This window comes from Ambystoma mexicanum, chromosome 6p (genome assembly GCF_040938575.1).
Source record: "Ambystoma mexicanum isolate Mex_15411 chromosome 6p, UKY_AmexF1_1, whole genome shotgun sequence".
Lineage (NCBI taxonomy): Eukaryota > Metazoa > Chordata > Amphibia > Caudata > Ambystomatidae > Ambystoma > Ambystoma mexicanum.
Window position 1 is genome coordinate 715,405,351 of NC_090935.1, and position 23,065 is coordinate 715,428,415.

The 23,065-nt window shown below is 42.3% G+C and overlaps 1 long non-coding RNA gene across 1 annotated transcript; it reads left to right on the forward strand.

Annotated features, from left to right (window-relative positions):
- The first annotated feature begins 8,729 nt into the window (after positions 1 to 8,729).
- On the forward strand, positions 8,730 to 12,532 carry LOC138510969 (uncharacterized). Its single transcript, XR_011280502.1, has 2 exons — positions 8,730 to 11,453; positions 12,296 to 12,532. It is a non-coding gene; the product is annotated as an uncharacterized lncRNA (long non-coding RNA).
- Positions 12,533 to 23,065: the final 10,533 nt, after the last annotated feature.

Sequence of the window (23,065 nt, forward strand, 5' to 3'; positions counted from 1 at the left end):
CGGTTGAGCAGGATGGCACGGTTGACTTTATCAAAGGCAGAAGAGAGATCAAGATGAGGACAGAGGGGAGATTAGAATCAAGTTTGGAGAGCATGTCTTCATGGATGTTCAGGAGAGCAGTTACTGTGCTCCGATTTTTGTTTACTAGAGAGTACATGACTACCTTTGGGAGGCGCATGTGACCATTGACATGTACTAACATGGGAGCACTCATGCATACCACATCCGCGGGTTAGACATGCGTGACATCTACCCATTTTAAATCTAGGTCCACTTAGACACACTGCAGGACGCACGTGGAACACCCAGAACCTATGATATGCTTTTTGGTAACCTCCCTTTAATGGCATATACAAGTTCCGAATGACTATCAGTCAACCACTTAATTGGATGCTTTTTGTTTACACATGCTAAACAGCATCAAGACGTTATATGGATATGACCTCATCACGCTACACTACGTAGGACATCTGTTTAGTATATACCACTAACAAGATGGCAGTGCCCGAGGAGACACAGGGAGCACTGCCATCCTCCTATGAGAAACCTCTCAATACTACTAAAAGGTAAGAACTGTTGCGCAGGGATGACCACGCTGAACCTGACTATTAACTTCTGACCTCACTAGAATGGCTTAATAAATACCTCTTCCAACCCACTAGGGCTACTATGCGATCCACGGACCTGACTGCGTTTGGTTTCAGACCATGTATCTACAACGACTAACACTAGGTAAATGTTGACCTTCTCTAAGGAACCCCTTTTAGTTGCAATTAATTTGATCCCAAGAGCACCTAACCTTACCATGATCCCTCTTTTCCAACCTATAACCACGCAGGCGTACAACGTATGGAAGTACCGCAACCTAGATACTTGGCACACATACTTCCTACTTACAGTGACCCAACAGGTAATATATCAGCTACATGATACCATCTAGGGATATACTTTTTAGCTAGCAATAATGCACACACGAAGCACATGACATCTGTTAATACTTTTTAACACGATACCGCCATAATGTACAATTGACACGCCTGAAATGGCAGGCACAGCATGTATAAATGATAGCACCGTCACCTGGTCCTCCATTATGGACTCAACCCACATGATTGCACTCGCCAATAATGACCCGTCACTCTAAGACAGACCATATGACAATAACACTTGTTTCAATGCTACCAGGCACTCCATGAAAGGTTAACGAGAATATATACAAGGTCAAATCTCAGGCTTCTCTAACTCTTCAGTTTATCTCTTCTTTATTCCCCCCCCCCGCTTCCTTCCTCCATATCGCCACAACTGACAGTGTAACTAATATGATTGCTAATGATTTAATGAATGCACGCCATGAGTACAATAATTTGTACTAAACCTGTGTAAAAATACAGCAAGACTGCACATTTCAAGTGCTATGACATGTACCAAACAGACAAACTTGTAAACTAATATCACGATTGTATTGCAGATAACTATTCCAGATCTGCGATACTCGAAAACGATTGTATGTACAAACTATTTCATATAGGATGCAATGCCTTGACAAAGACTGTTAAAGGCTGGAACATAGCACGTGCCACCAACAAGTCTTTGTTGTCTCACAGCACCTACTACCTAATTTATGAACGCTAAATAAACCTCGAATGAGCACCATACTTATTGCCGCATTTCTTAGTGCAGCTACTGAGCTGGTTACCACTACAGATTATTGGTGGGCAAACTTTCATGGTGATGTGGAAGGGAGACTGAAGATGTGTATGGAACGTGAGCAGTATGGGAAGGGCGTGTGGTTCAGAGTAGGCACACAGTAATTCCTCATACACCTAAAGGTGTGAGAGGAGTTGGCTATGGATATTCTCGGTCCTAGGACATGGGAGTGAATGGGAAATTTGTGATGGTATGTGTTGACTTGTTTTCAAGGTGGTTAGAGGTACAGATTGTGTGGGAAACAAGCCCTAGAAACATACAATTTGTGGATGAGATATTTAGAAGAGAGGGGTATCCAGAGAGCTTGTTGGCTGACAACGGTCCACAATTTGTTGGAAAAGAAATGGGAGGGTTTTGGGAGAGGCATTGAATTTAACATAAGAAGACTGCCTATATCACCCAGAAACTAAGAGTGGTGGAGCGTTTGAACAGTTGTCTGATGGATGCCATTGGAATGGTGAGTGTGTGTGATGTAGGAAGGAAAGAGGCTATTATGGAGTGTATGAGGCTGTTGCCTTGGCGGCCCCATTCCATTGCTGGATTAGTACTATTCGAATTGATATGACAGAATAGCCATACTATGGTATACCCTCCATGGCTTGGACGATCAAAAGGTGTTGTGTGGATGCGAAAGAGGGTGAAGGATCAGAGAAAATGAAAAGGAGAGGGTAGGTAGATAGGGTTGGCAGGAAAGTGGCCAATACATTTGTTGTGAAAAAAGGGGACTGGTTGAGAGTGAGGAGCTTGATTGTGAGAAATAAAGGGGGATTATTGTTTGGGGAGCCTATGGACGTTCAGAAAGTGTTGAGGGCATGTGTGTATAGAGGGTGGACAAGTTTGGAAGTTGAGGACAGTGATCAAGGTTAAGGATACAGGTGTGTGGTTGTGTACGAGAGGAGGTCTGTTGGGATGTCTTACATAGTTACCTGGTTGATGCTGAACGTTGTGATGTTGTTCCAACATAATGTAAGAAATGAGGTGGACAGGGGTGCCGGAGAAGTCGGTTGGTGGACAGCAGATTCGACAAATAAAATTATGTGAAAAGGGCCCGCAGCTGCTGTGTCTACTTCATAACAACGCGCCATGCTGTCTGCATCAAGCAGTATACAGAATACTTCTTTGATAAAGAAAAAGACGTCAGGGTTTTACAGGCACCACCTAGTACGCATACAAGCCCAATGATATTGGCGCTCCTACTTGGGGATTCCTTTAACAATTAAAATCTCAATGGGCAGTGTATGCTTCCTTTTTGTTAAAAGCATCTGTATAATGTTAGTATTCGACATACAATACAACACCCCCATTGTTCAAACCCAACTAAAACGGGAAATCATTTTCCCCACCAAGCATCCAGAACTATTGAATACCCTCACCCAGAACAGAGACTGGAACCGGACCACTACAAATTCAGGTAGCCATTGAAGACGCAGCTTTTCCACAGACCCTTACATTTTGCACTGTTGGCAAATGCAACCCTTGTTCTGTCATCAGAGTCATGATCTAAAATTGTGTAAACCTCCATACCTGGAAAACATCCGAAACGCAGTGAATGATCATATTAACTTTATTCAGAATCTTTTCTTGATCTCTCCCCCTTCACCGCTCACGCATCCCCCCTGGCACCTCTTTTGCTCTAGGCACTTTTAAGAAACTTTGGTATGAGATAAAGGACATTTTAAGAAACCAAATAAATACAAATGATTCCTCCCTATTCTTCATTGCTAGAGGTCTGAGCACTGCATACAATGGACCAGAGAATTGAGAATCCCCAACTCCTTCATAGCTGTTCTAACAGTATCCTGATTATAGATGTATGGTTACATGCACCGCAATCTATGTGCGTGGGGGGCAGATTCAAACAAGGCATCCCCAGGAAAACCTTGAGGTGGAACTTTTTAATGAGGTTGAATCTAAAGCTAAAGGTCATGGTGCATTCACAAGCACAGATTAAGTCTTAATGTTGGCTGTTTTGGATTCTGATGTTAACTTTTCTCTACAGCCCTCGTATCATTCAGATGTTTTTCTCTTCTATCGAAATACCCAATGAGGTTAAGCCTTTCAGGCCCATGACATTTTAGGGGACTCCACTTCAAAAAAGTTCCTGTGAACCCCATTCTGTACTGTTATGCAGACAAACATGATGAAATGGTTACTGATGACTGGAGAGTGTTTCCAATTGTATTTGAAGAGTGGGCAGCACTGGAGTGCAGGGGTGTTGCTAGGTCTGGAAATGATCAGGGGCTAAGCTAATGCCAGGACTGTTGGGACTCGGGCTAGCTGGCATTTTGGTTATCGCTCCTGAGCTTCTATCCGGGGCTACAACCAAAAGACCAGGGGCTATAGCCCTCTCAGCCCCCATCCCCCAGCAAAACCTCTGCTGGAGTATCCCTGCTCCCATTTGTGGTCCTTTAACTCTTGTTGGCCAGGTCTACCACTTTTTACAGTACATTTTAGGTTTCACCTAACATTCTTTGACTAAATGGACTGCATTGCTTTTCAACTTCAGTCTCTTTAAATTACAAATGTCATGTGTTCAAGTCGACTTTCCTGTGACAGAGGGCATGGCTCTCTACTTTTAACATTACATACACTACACTAGTGGGAATTCATCACAAGGTAGAGGTGGTCTGTACAGGTCCTTTATCCGCCATAACTGCAGGTTACCCACTGGATTTGTGGAAAACAATGACATTGGCCTACAGGAAACCATGGGTTTCTCATGAGCACTTCTGCGACCTGTGCTGACTGCCTCAGTTTGAAAGCTCCCTTTCTCCATAAGTTGCGGCTAAACTTTGCAACATATGATAACATTGAAGCCCAGAAGGAAAGCATTGGAGGCCATAGCACCACAACTGCAAATTGTGCTTATTCTGCCTCCATTTGACAGCTGCTTTTCAACATAACCTAGGGAGGGTCGTACTAGGGCATAAAATCGGCTTGGCCACCAATCAATACGCTGGTGTAGTTTACACTTTCTCTTTTTTCCATCCACATTCCACGTGATCTCGCTGGACCATAGTGCCCCTGAAGAATTTCTGTTTACAGAGAATTATACAGAAAGAAACATGTCGGGTCGGGAATGTACTGTTATTTGTAAACAGTTTTAATTGATATCAGCTTGAGCCAGATTAGACCATATAAACAAGAGACTGACTCAGCTGTGTCAAATTCACGGTTCATATTTATAATGGATAAGAAATTGTATAATTGTGTTTTAGTATGTTTGTTTTTATTGATGAAATATTTGTTATAATTGAGTGATTTGATGAATTGTTTGGGTATGAATGTAGTATGGTTGAAGTGTGGTTTGTTGTGGTTTTAGATGGGAATGATGTATCTTGTCAGTGCAATTATGAATTTGATGGATTGATTAACAAATTTATTGATACTTACAATTTATGTATGATTTTATAATTATGAGATCAGTTTTTTATAATGATGTGTTCATATATGTTAATAAAAAATATTGAATTGTGTTGGAGCGTCTACTGGGTTGAATTCAATTTGTTTCATCTCAGGATTTGGTTTTTTGAAAGATGCGTTCCTTCATACATGTTTTTTGCATTGTGAAGTTATTATGACTATATAAACAGGTTTTTTGCACTGGGACTCACCACATAAATACAACAGTACTCTGACCTTCCATGTTAATCTCTCCTTTTTCTATCCAGGCCAGGTCACAGTACTTGGATATTCCTGGTATCCCCTGTTACTCTTGTGTTTTGTCAATCTGTGTCTTACCTAACCGACGTCATTCTTCCCTAGGTATGCCCTGTCAGGCACCAGTGTTAGAGAAAATGGGCAAAATATCAAAGCGTAGATAGGTTATAGAGTGGATCAGCAAAGGCAATTGCAGCTTCAACAGATAAGAGTGAGGGACTTCCAAAAACCTGCTTTGATGAGAATAGGTGGCGTACGTTTGTACTTTGGATAAATAGTGGAGTGATTGGATTCCATCATATTCCTTCGTCTTCTGCACCAGTTTACTTATAAGCACTGGGACATTCGACAAGGAGTCACAGGTCAAGCCTATATTTTGGCAATTAATGTTTACCAGATTCTCCATGTTTTTGTACCAATTACTACGCGAGAACCTCCTGGAGTGTTCTACAATGTGGGATAAAGTTTCCTGCTTGAGGGTATCGTATTTCACCTTGACCCAGAATTTACAAATAGCCTCCTTCCGTAAAGAAACTAAAGATTGCTATCCAAGTTCACGCCTTATGGCCTCTACTGGCACTGATGTAGGCAGCGCAAGAAGGGACAGCAAAATCCTCCATTCTAATTTGATCAGCTAAAAGGTTGCAGTTTTGGGCAGGGGTTCTAAGGCATAAAGGATTCCCAGAACGATGGAGATCCTATAGGCCTTTACCTTGCCCTCAACGGACTTGCCCCCATAATGATCGATGACCTTTTTAATGGCTAGCCATTTTAGCCAGGCCTTGGTCGATATAGAGTTGGCATATTGCATACGGGTTGGGCTGGCGTTTATGAAGATGCCTAATTACTTCTAGGCATTAGTTAATTCTAAACCCACATCACTCAATTTCCATTGAAAAGAGGAGGCTCGTTGGGACTTACTCCCCACAATCAAAATGTTTGTTTTCAATTAGTTAATAAGTAGATTGTTCTTTCCTGCATGTTCATATAGGGCATTTAGCGACCATTGTAGTCCTGTTGGGGTCCTATCTAATATAACGGTATCATCCGCATAAGTTAAGCATGGTATATTAATCTTTCCAAAATGCAGAGGATTGTTATTAATTGTCTCAAGAGCCTTGAAGAAATCAGCTACAGATAAATTATAGAGTAACGGGGACAAGACGGAGCCCTGTTTGAGTCCTACATTGGTGTTAAAATATTGTGACAACCCACCATCTTGTGATATACGTATTTGAACCTTGGAAGGTTTATATAATAATTTGATAAAATATAGAAGCGAGGGGTCTGTGCCCCAAGCTCTCAGTTTCTCCCACAATTTAGGCCGATTAACAATGTCAAATGCAGAGCTGTAATCTATTAAACAAATGTAAAGGGCCGTACCAGGATATAAATAGGTATCTGCTATTAACGTTGGTAAAGCCCACATGGAATGAACAGTTCTGAAGCCCTTTCTAAAACCTGTCTGTTGCGTAGTAAACTCTTAACAGATACCCACTCAATCAACATAGCTAAAAGAATGTTAGCAAATAATTTGGCCCCGTGGCCCAACATAGCAAGTAACGGATAACGATCCGGGAGTGTACGAGGGCCCCTCTTATAAATTGGGACCCATTTAGATTCCTGCTAGGAGGAGGGAACTGAAAGCTTCTTGCAATAATGTAGGAATTGCTCTTGAATAGGGTTGCCCAAAGTTTTCACAAAAGGTAGCAGGCGCTCCTCTCCAGAAGGAACCTGGCATGATAACCTGTTCTAAAATGAGAGTTTGCAGCACACGCTTTTTGCTCACTGTACCTTTCACAGATGGGAAATATCCATTTGCATATCAGTCTTTGTCCCGCCCACATGGGCAGTGCCATAGCATTTCGGTGCTGGACTGCCCATGTGGGCGGGACAAAGACTGATATGCAAATGGATATTTCCCATCTGTGAAAGGTACAGTGAGCAAAAAGCGTGTGCTGCAAACTCTCATCTCAGAACAAGTTATCATGCCATGTTCTTTCTGGAGACGAGCGCCTGCTACCTTTTTTGAAATAGGGTTGCCCAAAGGACAGAATCTTTTTTAATGACGATGTTACAGAATCCGTCTGGTGCCACAGCTCTGAAGATTTTGCTTTTTTAATGAGAGGTAATAGCATATTGAATACATTTCCAAACAGGCATCACTAGCTCATGTCCCGTGGCTTCTTTCACATCCCAAAATTGGGTCGCAACAAAGGATTCCCACCCTCTTTTGTGATACCACATTCTTGATTGGCAGTGGCTTCATCACGATGTGTGCGGATCCTATGCCTAAATTGCTTAAAGTTATGTGTTATAATCAGTCTATTGCTGCATTTCCACCTTGCAGTGGAGACCGATAGTAAGTAATCCTACACCAATGCTTATAGATGGCTCTAGCATTACACAAATGTTTCTTTTTCGCTGCATCACATACGGCGCCGGATTCTGCGTAATGCCGCATTAAGTTGTCTTTTCATCTTAGCAAGGATTACATCAACAATTCTGTTCTCTTGCCCAACATCTGGATGAGCCACTACCCTTCGAGTCTGCATGGGCCAATCCAGTTGCAGCAACACTCTATAGTCCCAAGAGCATTCCCTCAGGGTTTCAATCTCTGATTTACTCCCGCTAGATGAGCAAACATGAATACTCTCTATATTGGCAGCTGACCATATCAGGCGGTTTCCCTGCGAGTTAACCATAGGTGAGTATCGCAGCACATCATGCGAATGTAAAGAAGAGAACAAACATTCCATGACCAGCATGGCATGGTCACTAGTCTCAGACCAGTGGATCTCAAACTCTGTTAACTTCAATATTGGCAGGTTAACAAAAAGGAAATTAATACGACTTCTTTGTGTTCCATTAGACCAAGTGGCCCCATCCGCTGAATTGCGGTCGAGCAGAGGTTGTAAATCATACTCCACAAGAAGCTCCAGCCACTTCCTGCCCGTTTTACCAGATCGGGAGGTAAATGTAACCCAGGTAGAATAATTTATATCAGAGCTACAATCCGCATTAAGATCCCCTGCGATGATGATGATGCCACCCTTCGGATTCAAAATCCACCATTTACGCAGGGATTCATGAACCACCTCCATCAATTCCCCTGTCATGATCCCCCCCAGGTGGATCATATCAAGTGGCAATCAAAGTACTGCCACATTTCGGCAGTAAAGCCGGAAGTGTGGCCGCCAAAATGTTGGTGTGGGGGGATGGCCCCCCGCAAAAGAAGACAGAGTTCACTCCTCGCACCTATGCAGAGCCGACCCTTAGGTTGACCCGCTAAAGAAGGGGCAGACAGGCTAAAAAATTAACGAGTAACCGTCCAGGCAAAAAGGCCTTAGAAGCCAGGAAAAGCTGGGCCCTCAGTTTATCTCAGCCACTGTATTCTTAAAAAAGGAATGGTGCCCCAGAGAATTCCATGAAATCTCTAAATTGCTCTGTCCCTTGGCCGATTTATGTCAATTAAGCTGCTTACGTGAGCAGACCCAGTTACCCATCAGCCTGGGATATGCCACGTTGGAATCTAAATGATCTGTTTTTACCAAGTGGCGAGCTGAGTTGCCTATAGTGTGTATAGAACCGCCCACCCGACTCCCATCTTGTGCACAATCATGTTTTAACAGTCGAGCACAATGCGCCTTTCAACCAGTCAATAGAGTAAAAGAATTAATATTTCAGAGTCCAGATCGTATAAGGACTTCTAGTGCCTGTAAATTCGATCCAGCGCCGAGCGCAAGGTCAGTGTTACAAGAGCCCAGTTAGTGGGGCTGTAGGTAGTTCCAGGCTAACGAAGTCATCAGAAGAGATGATGGACAGGTCCGAGATTAAATGCAACAGTTCTAGGAGCCAAGTGCGGTTTAAGAAGGGGCTGGTAGAGGTTGGATTTATTTCTACAATGTTTATATGCTCAGAGTTTACAAAGCTGACCTTATCACCTATCTGATGGTATAGAGGTGCATAATGTCGAGATTCAACACGGGACGGCCACAATTCTTTGGTCTTAGATGCTGTATGGAAAGTCTCCTGCAGCAGAAAGGCAGTGAAGTCTGTCTGCTTGCTTGATGGAATTCTCAGCCGACCCTTGCTCACTGCAAGGCACAGTTAGTTCAGCATTATTAGAAACATTACTGCACAATGCTCTTAGAGGGGAGTTTCCACCCCTATGATGAAACGTCGAATGTCTGGGCAATAATCGGTCAGGAAGAGAGGACAAGCCATTTGCTTCTGGAACATCCGAAGGGATTAACTAGCTGCATTTGCAGACAAGGAAGTAAGCGAATCGATGGTCACTGCGCCTTCCATGGAGGCCAGTTGCGAGCCTGGCAATACTTGATCAGAAACGAGTCTCACATTTGAGGGCAGAGGGTCGCTATCTGGGATCCAGCTGTCCAATGGGCCCCGTAGGGATACGTGCCGAATGCTGCCGTCACCCAGGTCATTCACAGCCCAGGCCTCAATATCTTCAAACTCTCTCTTCCTAAATATCTTCCCTCTCGAGCTCTTCACTCATCCGCCTCCAACTCTCACACTGTCAGTCACTCCTCCTCTCCCCTGCTGATCTCCTGGCTGAATCTGAAACTGCAAGGGTTATCTGGCTACCCTCTGATCTCGGGTCTGATCCCCACCAGTTGCACACCTGCACTGCCCCCCCTGGCAATCATTGCACTTGAGGACCGTTTCTCTATTCCTACAGCCCCTACTAGCACTTACTCTTGCCACCAGCTGGCCGCACTTTTATTTATTACCTTTATTCATTTTACTGTTATTCTATGTACCGCACTGCCCCCCCTTTCCCCTGCACTTGCGCAATCTTAATGTCACCTGGCCTAGTAGGATCGTTAATTCTGCCTTTCCCCTGTACCCCTCTCTTGCCTCGTCACACCTTGAAACACTTGTGTATGAGCGTGATATAAATGCCATATCATAAGATACATTTGAATAAAATAGTTCTGCTTAGGGTATATCCTACTTTTTTCATCTATCACTTTCAGACTTGCGGTTGCTTCTTTGCACTGCTGCGTAAATAGGAATACTTATTTGCAAGCCGGGATGAGTTGTTTGTGGACTTACAGGATAGCTTTTATGTAGGGGGCGCTTCTTTTTCCACAATCTTTAAGACAAACCCCAACCTCCTCTTCCAGTGTTCTTATTTTTCAATTTGAACTTCCATCTCTGGTCAACTAGTGTGGAGCAAAACAGCTCAAACAATCAAGCCAATATGTAGCACACTCACAGGCTTGAATGCTTTTAGTGTTGCTGGGAATGGGTGCAGCATTTAATTATTTTAGTACATCGTGAAGGTGAGTTGGGCCTGTTGGGATTAGAGAACTGCGAGTGTAATTGCAGGGGTAGGAATGGTGAGAGTGCATGGTCACATGAGGGTTCACTCTTGGCAACTGAGAGTAGCAAGATGAAAGTGAAGAGCCCAATGCTGGAACTCTGGCCCGCCCTACACTGCTCGCAGCACTCACTGTTCACCTCACAACCTGTCTCGTGCATACTAGCTGAAGTGGCAAGCTTGCCGCACCAGTTCTAAATAGAGCGGCTGTATAAACCAGTAGTGGGTTTATAACTCCAATTAAGTAATTAACTCTCAGAAGACTGCTTTGAAAAAACACTGGCAGGCACTTTGAGTGCAAAGTCTGGTAAGGCTTGATTAAAGCGAGCTCAGAGTTCCCATGAGGTGGTATTTTGGGAGGGGGAGGATCTGGGTGTAAATGACCATAGGGATTAACATGGCCATGGGCAGTCAATATTTGGGCAAATAACAAAACACCTACTGGCTTTGTGTGCCTAAGTGGTCACCGTTTCAGAAGTTCAAGTAAGACTGGCACTTGCCCGAGACTTGCCCATGGGTGCACCCCTAGAGTCCACCCCTTGTGTGTGGGCTGATGTGTGTCTGGATGGCTCATTAATGCTTGTGCTACTATTTCAGTGTACTGGGACAGAATCGCTTCGCATCAGAAGGTGGCCATCGAACATTGCCTGAAACTGGCTCTTCAGTGGAAAAAGAGGGGGACCGGAACCACCAAGTGCTTTAATCTGATCCCAGTCCTGGTCCGGCAACAGCATCAGATGTAAGCACCCCTTGAGTAAAAAAAAGTTGGACGCCCATATTAAAATAAATGCTTTATTTTCTCGGTCAATATGAAGTGAAATTTTAGTCTTCCTCCTGCCTCATCTCTTCCCTGGGAATTCCTGTGAAGACATTTTGTGGTCAATACGCTTGTAAAATTTGCAATAGACTACAGCGCTATAATTTTATGTATTGTGCTTACAAAGCTGTTTCACCAAAGCATGATACAATGTGAATGAATAACCAATCAGGCAGAAAATCAGAAAAACATTAAGCAAAAAAGATAAACAGACCATCAAAAAGAGAGAATGTACTTGTGGGTGTGGCTTTATTAAATACAGAAATCTGAACAATTTTCATATCTTGATATCGTTTTTCAGTTTTGAGAAATGTAATACTTTTTCATTTCTTATATGCACAGTGATGCATGGTTTTCAGGCAGAAGGCGTTGGGTCACCCATGTAAGCAGGGTGCGCTTTGGCATCTCCGGGGTCATGTGTTTATGTACCTTCTGGTTATGTTAATTAGCAAAGGGTTTAAAAGACTATTTCCCCATTTCCACTTATGCCTTTTATTTCCAACTGTGTGATATAAATGAATATAGCTACAGTAAAGACCATAACACTTCTGAATGCAACCACAGAAAACCATGATTTATTTTCAGTTCAAATCTATCTTTTAAGTTTGTTTCATCCTTTGTGTACAAATGCATTTAAATGTAGTGGCACATTTATAAATTGACATTTTAACATTAGTCAATCCGGTATGTATTCTACAATAAGGAATTTAACAATGACTATCCGGATGTCCATTTATATTCATATATCTTTTCTTTTTTTGTAGAATTTTTGAGTTCTGTCTGCAAGGCTAACAGTTGGCCTACTGTGGACTGCCGAGTGATAAGGAGGAAGCTTGCCAGCAAAATTTGCGATGCCAGAAGAGGCCTAAGGAAGACTCTGCCTTTCAAAATGCTGGATCGATGATTGTTATTTGTTTGTATTTCTGAAAACCTATTTATTCTTATGGAATACAGCTATGCCGTTAAACTGAATTTGTTAAATAAAAAAATGTTGAACACTTTCTGAGCCTATGTTTGATTGGAGATATTGTATAGCCAGAGCAATACTATATTAAAATATCAACAACTTATAGCTGCTGAATTTTACTATCATAATATGAACTAGGTAATTGTTAGCTGCTCTTAGTGACTGGCGGCAGCCTGTCATGCAGGTAGACCTTTAACAGATTCTGTTTAGGTCACTGGAAGTGTGTATTGTAGTGCAGTGCTTTGTAATTGTGGGAGTTTATTGGGTGTGAGGCCATGTTAGTTAGAGGTGAGAATTGAAATGAGGGAGTTTACAGGTTGGTTTGTGACATGTGAGAGTGTTTGTAGTTGTGTGCACTAAATCAGCAAACTTATTTAACGGGTGCTCTAGCAAAGATGGAAAGTGACAGCTGCAAAATTCCCTAGATTTTTTCCCAGTAAACTATCCAGAAGTCTAACTAGAGTCATTGTAAAGTAATGCCACCAATTTTACTCAAAAGGGATACATCCTGGGGTAATCCAACCCCTTTTCCTAAATCTTTGGGAAGCATCTTGAAGTCATTTAAACTCATCCTGGAGTGGTCTGCAATAACCATTTACAATTCAAAACCCATACTAAAGTTATCATGGAACCATCCTTGAGTAATCCCCACCCATCCTGAAGTTGTCATGAAGTCATCCCTGAGTTGTCCTAGAGTCATCCTAGAGTAATCCTGGAGTAATCCGAACTCATCCCGAAGTTGTCGTGGAGTCATCCTGAAGTTGTCATAGAGTCATCCTAGAGTAATCCCCACTCATCCTGAAGTTGTCATGGAGTCATCCTCGAGTAATCCAAGATCATCACTGGAAGTAATCTGAACTTATTCTGGAGTAGTTTGCGTGATAACTAGCGTCATCATCTCATTAAATATTTTGGCCTGTACACATACTTCAAGATGATCTTCCTGAACTATCCATGGATGACTCTAAAATGGATTCATCGGATGACTCCAGAATGATTCCAAGATGATCTTCCTTTTTGACTGGGGTATAGTTGCGCGAAGGTGTTAACGTTATCTTAGGTGCCCTACCCTTGTCTACAGTTTCATCCGCTGTAGATTTAAAGTCTGAGGATAGTTTATTAAGATTGGGTGCCGGCAATAGCTGATTTTCCGCTGCCTCTTCTGTATTTTGCTGTTTTTTCAACAAGGACTGTTCCATGCGGACAGCCGCCAGAGCCACCTCCTCAGATCTAGCCGTAATTTTCGCTAGATTCAAATGAATGACCACCGTTTCGTTGGAGGATAGCGCAGCATTCACAGGGACGGCTAGGGGGCTGCTGCAGGCGACCTGCTTGACGAAGGTCAGTCATTGAAGTCAAAGACAAGGGACTGCTAGGTGAGCTGCTGTGAATAATTAGGCCCACTATCGTTGTGATGAGCCGCTCCATTTCAGACTGATCCTCCGCTCATTTAGTGCATGCCACGATTAGTGCTACAAGCTTAGCCAAGAAAGAAATCAATGCTGACACTACCAATGTGTTCTCAGCATTAGTGTCTGCAGTGAAATAGTCATTTATGCTACAAACTGTGAATTAATTTTCGCTGGAACAATAAGTGATTGAAGTGGAAACTAACTTATCCAGGTCTGGGGAAGCAGACAAGTTGGACCCAATGACCTTGTCCTAGATCAGGCAAGAGGGAGACGGGTTGCTCCTTTGCAAGCTTAAACACAAGTTCAAAAGTGATTAGTTATTGTCAATATTCAGTGAGGTGTGAGCAGCTTTATTTACATAGGGCTCAGAGTTCCTGATGATGTTTATACTGTCATTGTGAATTTTGTCCAGTATTTCTATTAGCTCACTTAAAGATTTAGTCAGGGCCTGGGGGGTGGGGGGGGGGGTGGGTGGGGCTGGAGACGACAGATAACCTGTGATTTTCTTTTCGTTGGCGGGAGCAATTTCTATAGAAGCCACCTTCCCATTTTTTCCTTTTTTTGAACGTGGAGGTAAACTGGGGCAGACAGAAGCACGCGGTAGGCTATGTGCTCGCTTGCCAGTGCGGGGGGCGGCACTATGGAGACTATATCTACTGTTTTTCATGATGGTGTAGAAATGTCAGAGTTACAGTAGCACAGTGTAGACACTTGATAAGGCAGTGAAGCCACACACCAGGTCCTCCACAGGCCCTAGATAGCATGCTCTGCGAGCTGAGTTGCGCCAAGAGATGCCGCACACCTTACGTGCCAGTGACAATTCGCACTCTCGCTGCCCGGCTACACTCCCCACGCACTCACACATGCGTGTGACCCCCCCCCTTTTTATGGATGTCCAAAGGGTATAGGGCGGGACTTCCTGCTGTCCAGCCAACCCAGTGTCAGATACCACAGAAATGAGACAGAGAGCGAAGCAGTGATGAAGAGCATGTGAGTGTGTGGGGAGTGCAGACAAGCAGACAGATTAGTCTAGGCTCTTCATCACTGCCTCGCTCTCATTACGAATCAGGTGTTAAGGGGTTAACGGCGCCGTAAACGGCGCCGACCCTTAACGCCTGATTCCGAGGTCCCTTAGCGCCATGGTGAGTTTAACGCCTGCTTTTTGCAGGCGTTAAAATCCATGGCGCTAAGGGACCATGGTGCTAATTACGCCACCGTAATTTACGGTGGCGTAATTAGCGCCTTCCCCACTCCCATTATGCCTTATGGGGCAAAAATGGGAATGGGGAAGGGTAAAATGGGAAATGGGGATTTACCGCCCCACTCACCTTGGAATGGGGTGGTAAATCCGCCATCCACCATGGTGTAAACCTAGTTTACACCATGGTGGTAAGGGTACGACCCAGGCGGTAACTTACCACCTGGGTCGTAATGAGGCCCTCTGTCTCATTTCTGTGGTATCTGACACTTCCCTCTTTAAATTGTAACCTTGACTATTCATCCACACTTGCCCCTTACAGTCAGGCAATATATGGAGAAGCCCTGCACCCGAGATGTGGATGGTTTTCCTGAACCCTAGATTCATCTAGGAAAAACCTTCCAATAATTATGCAACAGAGTATTGTTCTATACCACCAAAGTAGTGACCAAGTTATGGCGGTCTTCCAACATTTATGGAAGCACAATCAGTACCCAGTGAGAGACAACCAGAATGCAAAAAACATTCCGATTGGCTCTCACCGGGGCATTACCCTGCCGGCAATCCCTCGGCTGGGATTGGACACCATTGTTCCCGGCAGGGGGCGTGGCAGCCCCTCAGCCAATGAGGAGGCTTGAAACAGGGCTATCCCTACTCCGAGCCTCCACACGGCTGAGAGGCTGCCATCGTCCCCCACCGGGGATACAGGTATGTGTCTATTTTTATTCCTCCCCCTCCCCGTCTTCCCAACCCTACCTACCTTCCGATTTTTCCTTTTTCGGAAGCAAACGCGCCGGGAACACTTCTGTTCCTAGCGCGTCCGCTTCCGAAGGCCGCCATGGAAAGGGAAAACTGACTCCGTTTTCCCTTTCCCCGTGGCCATTTCCTTTTTTTCTTTTCTGTTCCAAAACGCTGCAGCGTTTCAGAACAGAAAAGAATGGCATTAGTACCCCGGTCTTGCAGGACGGGTACTTATAGCAATATGCCCCTCGCCGCAGGGGCATTACTGAGGCAGGTAATGCTATGATGTATGATATGATATTGTGCTAGGGAGAATTCTCAATAAATGGCTGATTCCCCTTACCTAATGAGTCCCTCAGCAGCTTTGCCGGATTTCTAGGGTTTATTTTTTCACCTAGTAAGAGTGAGCCTTTTTCCCACTCTTACATGTGTTTTGCTGTGTGTGTTTTCACTTTTTGTGTGATCTTGGGCACTGGAGCCTCACCTACTGCAAGTGCACCATTTTTGTGTGTGTTACACTGCACCTTCAGTGCAGTGACACTGGGTTGTCTTTGAGACTTCACTTTGACTCCATTCTTCTGGGGCCCGACTACTGTCCCCCAGAAACAGGTAAAGTTGCCATTAACTTTATATAGTCACTTTAAATTACAGACCCAGTACACCCCATTTTACATGGAGTACTGTAAAGGGTTAACTCCTTTCCCTTTTTGTCTGTGCCTCTTGGAGACTTGTTTTGCTCCCTTAACGTTAAGACTTGGCTGGTGGCAGTGGTATCTGCCCGAACATTTCTACCGCGATTATACTATATAAACGTGCTATTTTTTTAGGCTATTATAGTAGCCTCGAACATAAACCTGCTTAACCAAATACATTTTATTTTGTTTCCGGCTGGGTTTATTCACCATTTCTTTTTGTGAAAGTCTTTCTCGTGTTTTACTCTACGCGCCAAACTGGGGATGATTCCTTTGTTCGCTGTCTTTTCGAAGGGCTTCTGCACAGAAGCCCTCCTTAAGGCGCCTGATAGTCTAGAGGGGCAGGATGTGAGGGAGGGATCTTCGGACCCCTGCCATGGGTTGCCTTAGCAACCCAAGTCCACTCTTGTCTGATTGGCTAAGGGGACTGGCCTTGCCAGGACAGTCACCCTGCTATGTGATTGACAGCCAGGCTGTTATGAATGGGGGAAAACTGCATAAAAAGCAGGTCTCTGGGACTGGGAGGGCAGAGTCGCCACTGGAATGAAAGAACCAAAGAGGACCCCTACCACGACTGAACCAAAAGACAGAGCAGCAAAAGGAAAAGTATATGTTTCCAAGAAAACAATGCATCCATTATTAAGCGGTCTCATCAAAGGAGATTAAACATAAAATTAGATCCCAGTGCCGAGGAGATCGTATATGCAGTGGATCGAGAGAAACATTCTCTAGATTTTGAACATCATGCTGTGTTCCGGGATTTAAAGAACTTTAGACATGAAATACGTATGCAAATTGATGCCATTCCTGTGGTACAAAAGGTTAGGCCAGTTCCCATCGCCATCAAGAGTTCTGTGAAAGAAGAACTTGAAAAAATGGAGGCACAACGAGTGATTGAAAGGGTAGAATCCTCTGAATGTGTTTCAACTTTGGTTATAGTGCACAAACCGAATAGTAAACTTAGATTGTATATTGATCTTAGGTCAGTAAATAAATGTGTAATACCGGGCAGACATCCTCTATCTAACAGAAATGCTGGGAACTGTAAGAGATACAAAGGTAATGAGTACCTTAGATTTCAAATCAGCATATCATCAGATTATGCTGCATCCCAGATCTAAGAATGTCACAGCTTTCATTACCACTGAAGGTTTATTCCAGTGTAAGAGGATGCCTTTTGGTTTAATATTTGCAGCAGCTGTATTTCAGTGTGTGATGTATCATCTGTTCCATCATATGGAAGGTGTTCTCTGTTTTCAGTGTGATGTTTTAGTTTATGGGAAAGATACAAAGGAACATGATAGTAGGATGTGCAGAGTTTTGGATATTTTTCAGGAAGCTGGTCTCACCCTTAGTAAGGAGAAATGTAAATTCAATAGATCGAATATACAGTATTTGGGACATGAGATTTCTGACAAAGGCATAAAACCCAATGAAGAGTTGGTAAACACCATTATACATTTTCCCAGTCCTGATACCGTAGATAAGGTGATCTCATTCTTGGGTATGGAGGGATATCATGCAAAGTTCATTCCTGATTTGGCAAGTAAAAGTTGGTGAAAAAGAAAGTGAAATTTATTTGGGATGATCTATGTGAATTTGAATTTAATTGGATAAAGAAGGATCTCAACTGTGCGCCCACTTTGAGATCTTTTAATCCAAATAAGAAAAGCATCCTTACCACTGATGCAAGTAATCATGGTTTGGGTGCTGTGCTTTCTCAAATGGAGTGTGGAGTTGAGCACCCTGTTGCATTTGCTTCTAGAGTATTAAAGGAGGCAGAGTGCAACTATTCTACTATTTAGAAGGAGTTATTAGCAGTTAAATGGTCAATTGAAAAATGGTGTTCATTTCTTTGGGGAACAACATTTATTGTGAGATCAGATCACAAGCCTCTCAGAGAAATGTTGACTACGAAAGGTTTGGATAAGGTACCTGCAAGAATTCAAAAATGGGTGGCAAATTTACAAGACTATAATTGGGATATCGAATATGTTCCTGGTGTCAAGAACAAATGCGCTGTTTATTAAGATTGGCAAACTTTGTGGATAGTGGTGAAGATGATAATAGTGATGAGCAGATATTAAATGTAAATCAGGAAGTAGTCTCTGAAGATGAGTGGGCAAAGGCCATGGCGATGGATGAAGTTCTAAGTAAAATAAAGAAATGTATTGAAGATGGGGGGAAAGGTAATGAAATCAAGAAAGCGGATTTACCTGAGGCTGTCAGACATATGTATGATGAATTGTATGTGAATAACAATTTGGTTTTGAGGAGCGACAAATTGTATCCGTCCACTGGAATAAGGTGCAAAATTCTAGAAATAGCGCATGAGGGACATCAGAGAATGACAAAACAAAACAACTTGTCAGGCAGGATTATTGGTGGCCTGGCATGGAAAAAGAAAGATTAGAGAGTGTTGTAGCTGTGATGATTCTGCCAAAGGGTACATTGCTAGACAAGAACCCATGATGGTTATGTCTATACCAATTATACCGTGGGAAAGAGTAAGTTTAGACATTGTAGGACCAGTAAGAAGTAATGTTCTTTTAAAGTATTGTATGGTATTAATTGACATGCTGTCCAGATGAGAAGAAGTCAAGTGGGTACAGAACATTTGTTCCAAAGATATAATTTTGTTTCTGGATACCATTTTCAAAAGGAAAGGTTATCCTACCACTATCATAGATAATGGTATACAACTTGTATCACAGGAAATAAGGAATTTTCTGAAGGAAAATTGGGTGGAACATAAAACCAGTTCCATTTCTCATCCCCAAACAAATGGAATTGTGGAAAGATTCAATAAAGTTATAAAGAAGAGTATTAGGGGTGCTTTGGAGTGCTTTGGAGTGCAGAGGTGATGAGAGCATGCAGAAAAGAGATTGATTTTAAAGAGATTGAGAAGAGAATTACAAATAGGCAGTTATCCAATAAAAGGTGTTTTGACATAAGGAAGGAGGTGAAAAGAGTGTGATGTAAAAGTAGGTGACTGGGTAAGGATAAAACTTCTTCTGACCGCTACGAGTGGTTGTGTAAAATGATCAGCTGCCACACAAGTTGCAGAGAGATTTAATGGAGCTGTTAAGGTGTCCAATGGAAGAGTGTGGAATGTAAAAAGAGTGTGTAAATGTTCAAAGGATAATTCCAGACCTGCCAATGTAAATAAAGGCAAGGAAAGGGCAAGGGAGTACAAAAGTATATCGAGTCAGAGAGGGAGTGAGAAACCGATGATTGCAATGAACAAAGTATATGCTCCAAACGCGTGTGCAAGAGGCCTTCATATTTGAAGGATTATGTTAAATTAATTTCTATAGGTAGTTCAGCAAAATGAGTTTGGGAATTTAATACAAATTCTTTTGTTTCTGCAATGTTTTCTATACGTGTGCATTACTTGGTATTTATTGCTATTGTGCACCACAGCATTACTTTGTATTTATTGTTATTGTGTACAACAATTTAGTGTGTTCAAACCTTTTGGATATTGTGTGTGTATAAAGGAGGGAGGTGTGTAGCATCTTGTATTACATGTTTCATGTGTATTATGTTTCACTCACTTCTACCTTCTGTGGGAGTTTGTGGAACATAGAGCATGGAATGCAGAACATAGAACTCTAGGAGAAAGATGCAGTGATTGGAATATGTAAGGGTCAGTTGTTTTGTTTGCTGAGCTGGTGGGTTTAACCTGGAATCTAAATAAACTCCAGTTCTATCAATTTATCAGTTTCTGGTGGGTTCTTCAGTTTTATGTTGTAGTATTTAATAACATGGTTGTCTTCATAAATAAAGCATTTTAATTGCAATGTGGCTGAACTGGAACAGGCTCAACACAAGCCTGCATTAGGTGCCATGTGCGAGTAAACTGTTTCTCTATAAGAAAGTGAAAGCCTTTTCCAATGTTTTAGCTTTCTCTTTTGTTTGTTAAATAGCATGTTGCAGCAAAAAAAAGGTCCCACAGAGGGAAAGTGCATTGGTGAAGAAAACCATGCCTGAAAATTGCATTGCTGTTTTATTGTTTGCTTCTGAAGACAGAATATTCAGAATGCAGTAAATACCAGTAGTTACTGAATGCACTCTAAACATTCAGAATTATCTCCATGTGCTAATATAGATTCACAAAGTTTGGGAGCTTTTGTCCATCTCTGAAGTACTTTTCTGACACTGCAAACAGCACATATGTCTGTATCACCACTTGTACCACTTATTTTGTATTTCAGGGAGTGGTGGGAGAATGTGGTTGGGTATCCCTGGAATAGGGCCTGGAATATGCCGTGGGTGCTTAGCTGAGAGTTATAACTGGGCTTTCATTGTGCTTACATTTTGGGGAAAAGCATCAGTCTTCCCCACTATATCATTTTCATTTTGCAATGCAAAAGCATCCAGATTAAATGCATCTATTAAGGGTGACAAAGACTGGGTGGATCTATGTCTTTTAATCATAGGTGTTTCACAGAATCCCATTAAACTGCCATTTAATTACCGCATTTTACGGTTTATAGTCATAATATCGAGAAAAAAAATGTCGAATTACAAAAATGTCGAAAAAAAATGTCGAATTCAAAAATGTCGAAAACATACATATAATAGAAAAAGTCATTAATTCGAAAATAAAATGTCGAAAAAAAATCGAAAAACCAATGTTAAAATAACTATGTAAAATGTCACACGTACTAACGTTTTTTATTGGGGGGGTCCCCCCCCAAACCCCCCATCCCAAACCCCTACCCCAACCCTCCACTCCCCCCCATCCCCCCCAACGGATATACCTTTAATTTTTTTAAAAAAGTAGTTAATAAAACATTAATTAAATAATTAATTATTAAAAAAAACCCATCCCAAACACCTACCCCAACCCCCCCTCCTCCCCACTCACCATGGATATACCTTTAACCATTTAAAAAAATTATGTTTTATAAAATATAATTAATTATTTATTTAAACATTAATTCGAAAAAAAATCGAAAAAATTCGACATTTTTGTAATTCGACATTTTTATTTTCGACTAAATATTTTCGACATTTTGACTTTCGACATTATTGTATTCGACATTATGACTGGACACCGCATTTTACCATGGGGGAGACCCCCCGCATTCCTCCTTAAACCGCCCAGCTTTCTAAATAACTAAACCCATGCCTCATCTACATTTTTGCTGTAAAATACTAGAGATGAAATGGGATGCGTTGAAACAGGACTGCGATCCAATTAATTCAGTCTGAGTTAGCTCTGTTAAGTCGAACCAGAAGGGAGCCATGTCACTGAGGCAAATACTTATTTGCGGGCTTGGCAGATAGTTAAGGACTCATGTGCAACACAGATGTCCCAGATTCAGCTAATGGATCACATCAAAATAATTGGTGTCCACTGGACGAGGTGGGGAAAAGGGGTTGGGGATGGGGGATGAGAGTTCACTGCTTTATCTGTACTAGTAGGCCCTCTGGAGTAATTTCATACACATTTCATTGGACCTATTGCATATTTAAGGATCCAGATTGGCTTAAAAAAATCTATGCTTGCTTTCTTTGCCAAAACTCTGGAACCCACTGCACCGGTGCAGTTTATTACCCATGTAGGAGGTGTGAAGGTTTCAATATAGAGACTATGCAGCCATGTAGTCAGAAGCTCAATCAATTAGAAGCAGTTCAAGAGCAGGATGGAGATCACTGCGGGAGCAAAAAATAACAGATGAACAATGGCAGCAAGTTTAAAGATGTAAAGCACAAGTAAGTCTGGTTTGCGTATGTGCAGAGGTGGTATGTAACATTATAAAAGGTCTATTGACATATACACACCCACTCAGTAGACAGTCCAAGGTGTAGGGCCACCAATGCCACATTCACAGTATGGTTTGGAAATGTGGCGTTGTAAGGCAGTTCTGCAAGAGGATAATGACAGCTATCTTTAAGATCATATGGGAGCCAGTTAAATTCACTACTCTGCAAGTTGGGGTTCTTTGTGAATGTACCAAAAGCAACCAATCGGTTGACTTGGATTAAACATAGAATAGTGATAGTCTGGTTAAAAGGTTTGTCTGTGTTTCATGAGAAGGGGAAGCATAATTGAATGTACTACTATTGGCGCAGGTGACCTGCATGTTGAGCTGAGCCTTGTAGGCCCAAGGACATGCAAGTGTTATTTAGGCAGTATTTAGGAACTGGGCTAAAAGATAATTAAAAAGACTTTGAAGGTGATAGCCTTTTCCTAATAGATGATCAGTCAGTATTTACACTGCATTGACTTTCACCACCTCGTGCAGCTCATTCTGGCAACTAAAGTAGTATGAAGGTTGTTTATTTTACTACAACTTTATTTTGAGGTGTGTTGACCATTGTCCTGACATGCTGCCTATAAGCAATTAAATGAAATTGTGTGCACAGTATGATTGCAGGGTATAAATAAAACCCTTAAAGAAAATCCATAACCAGTTGCATTTGGTAAAATATGAATTCCCCAAAACATGCACGGCATTGTTAAACATTCACTCATTCCAACCTGTTTTTTATTTTACCAAAACAAAATGCAA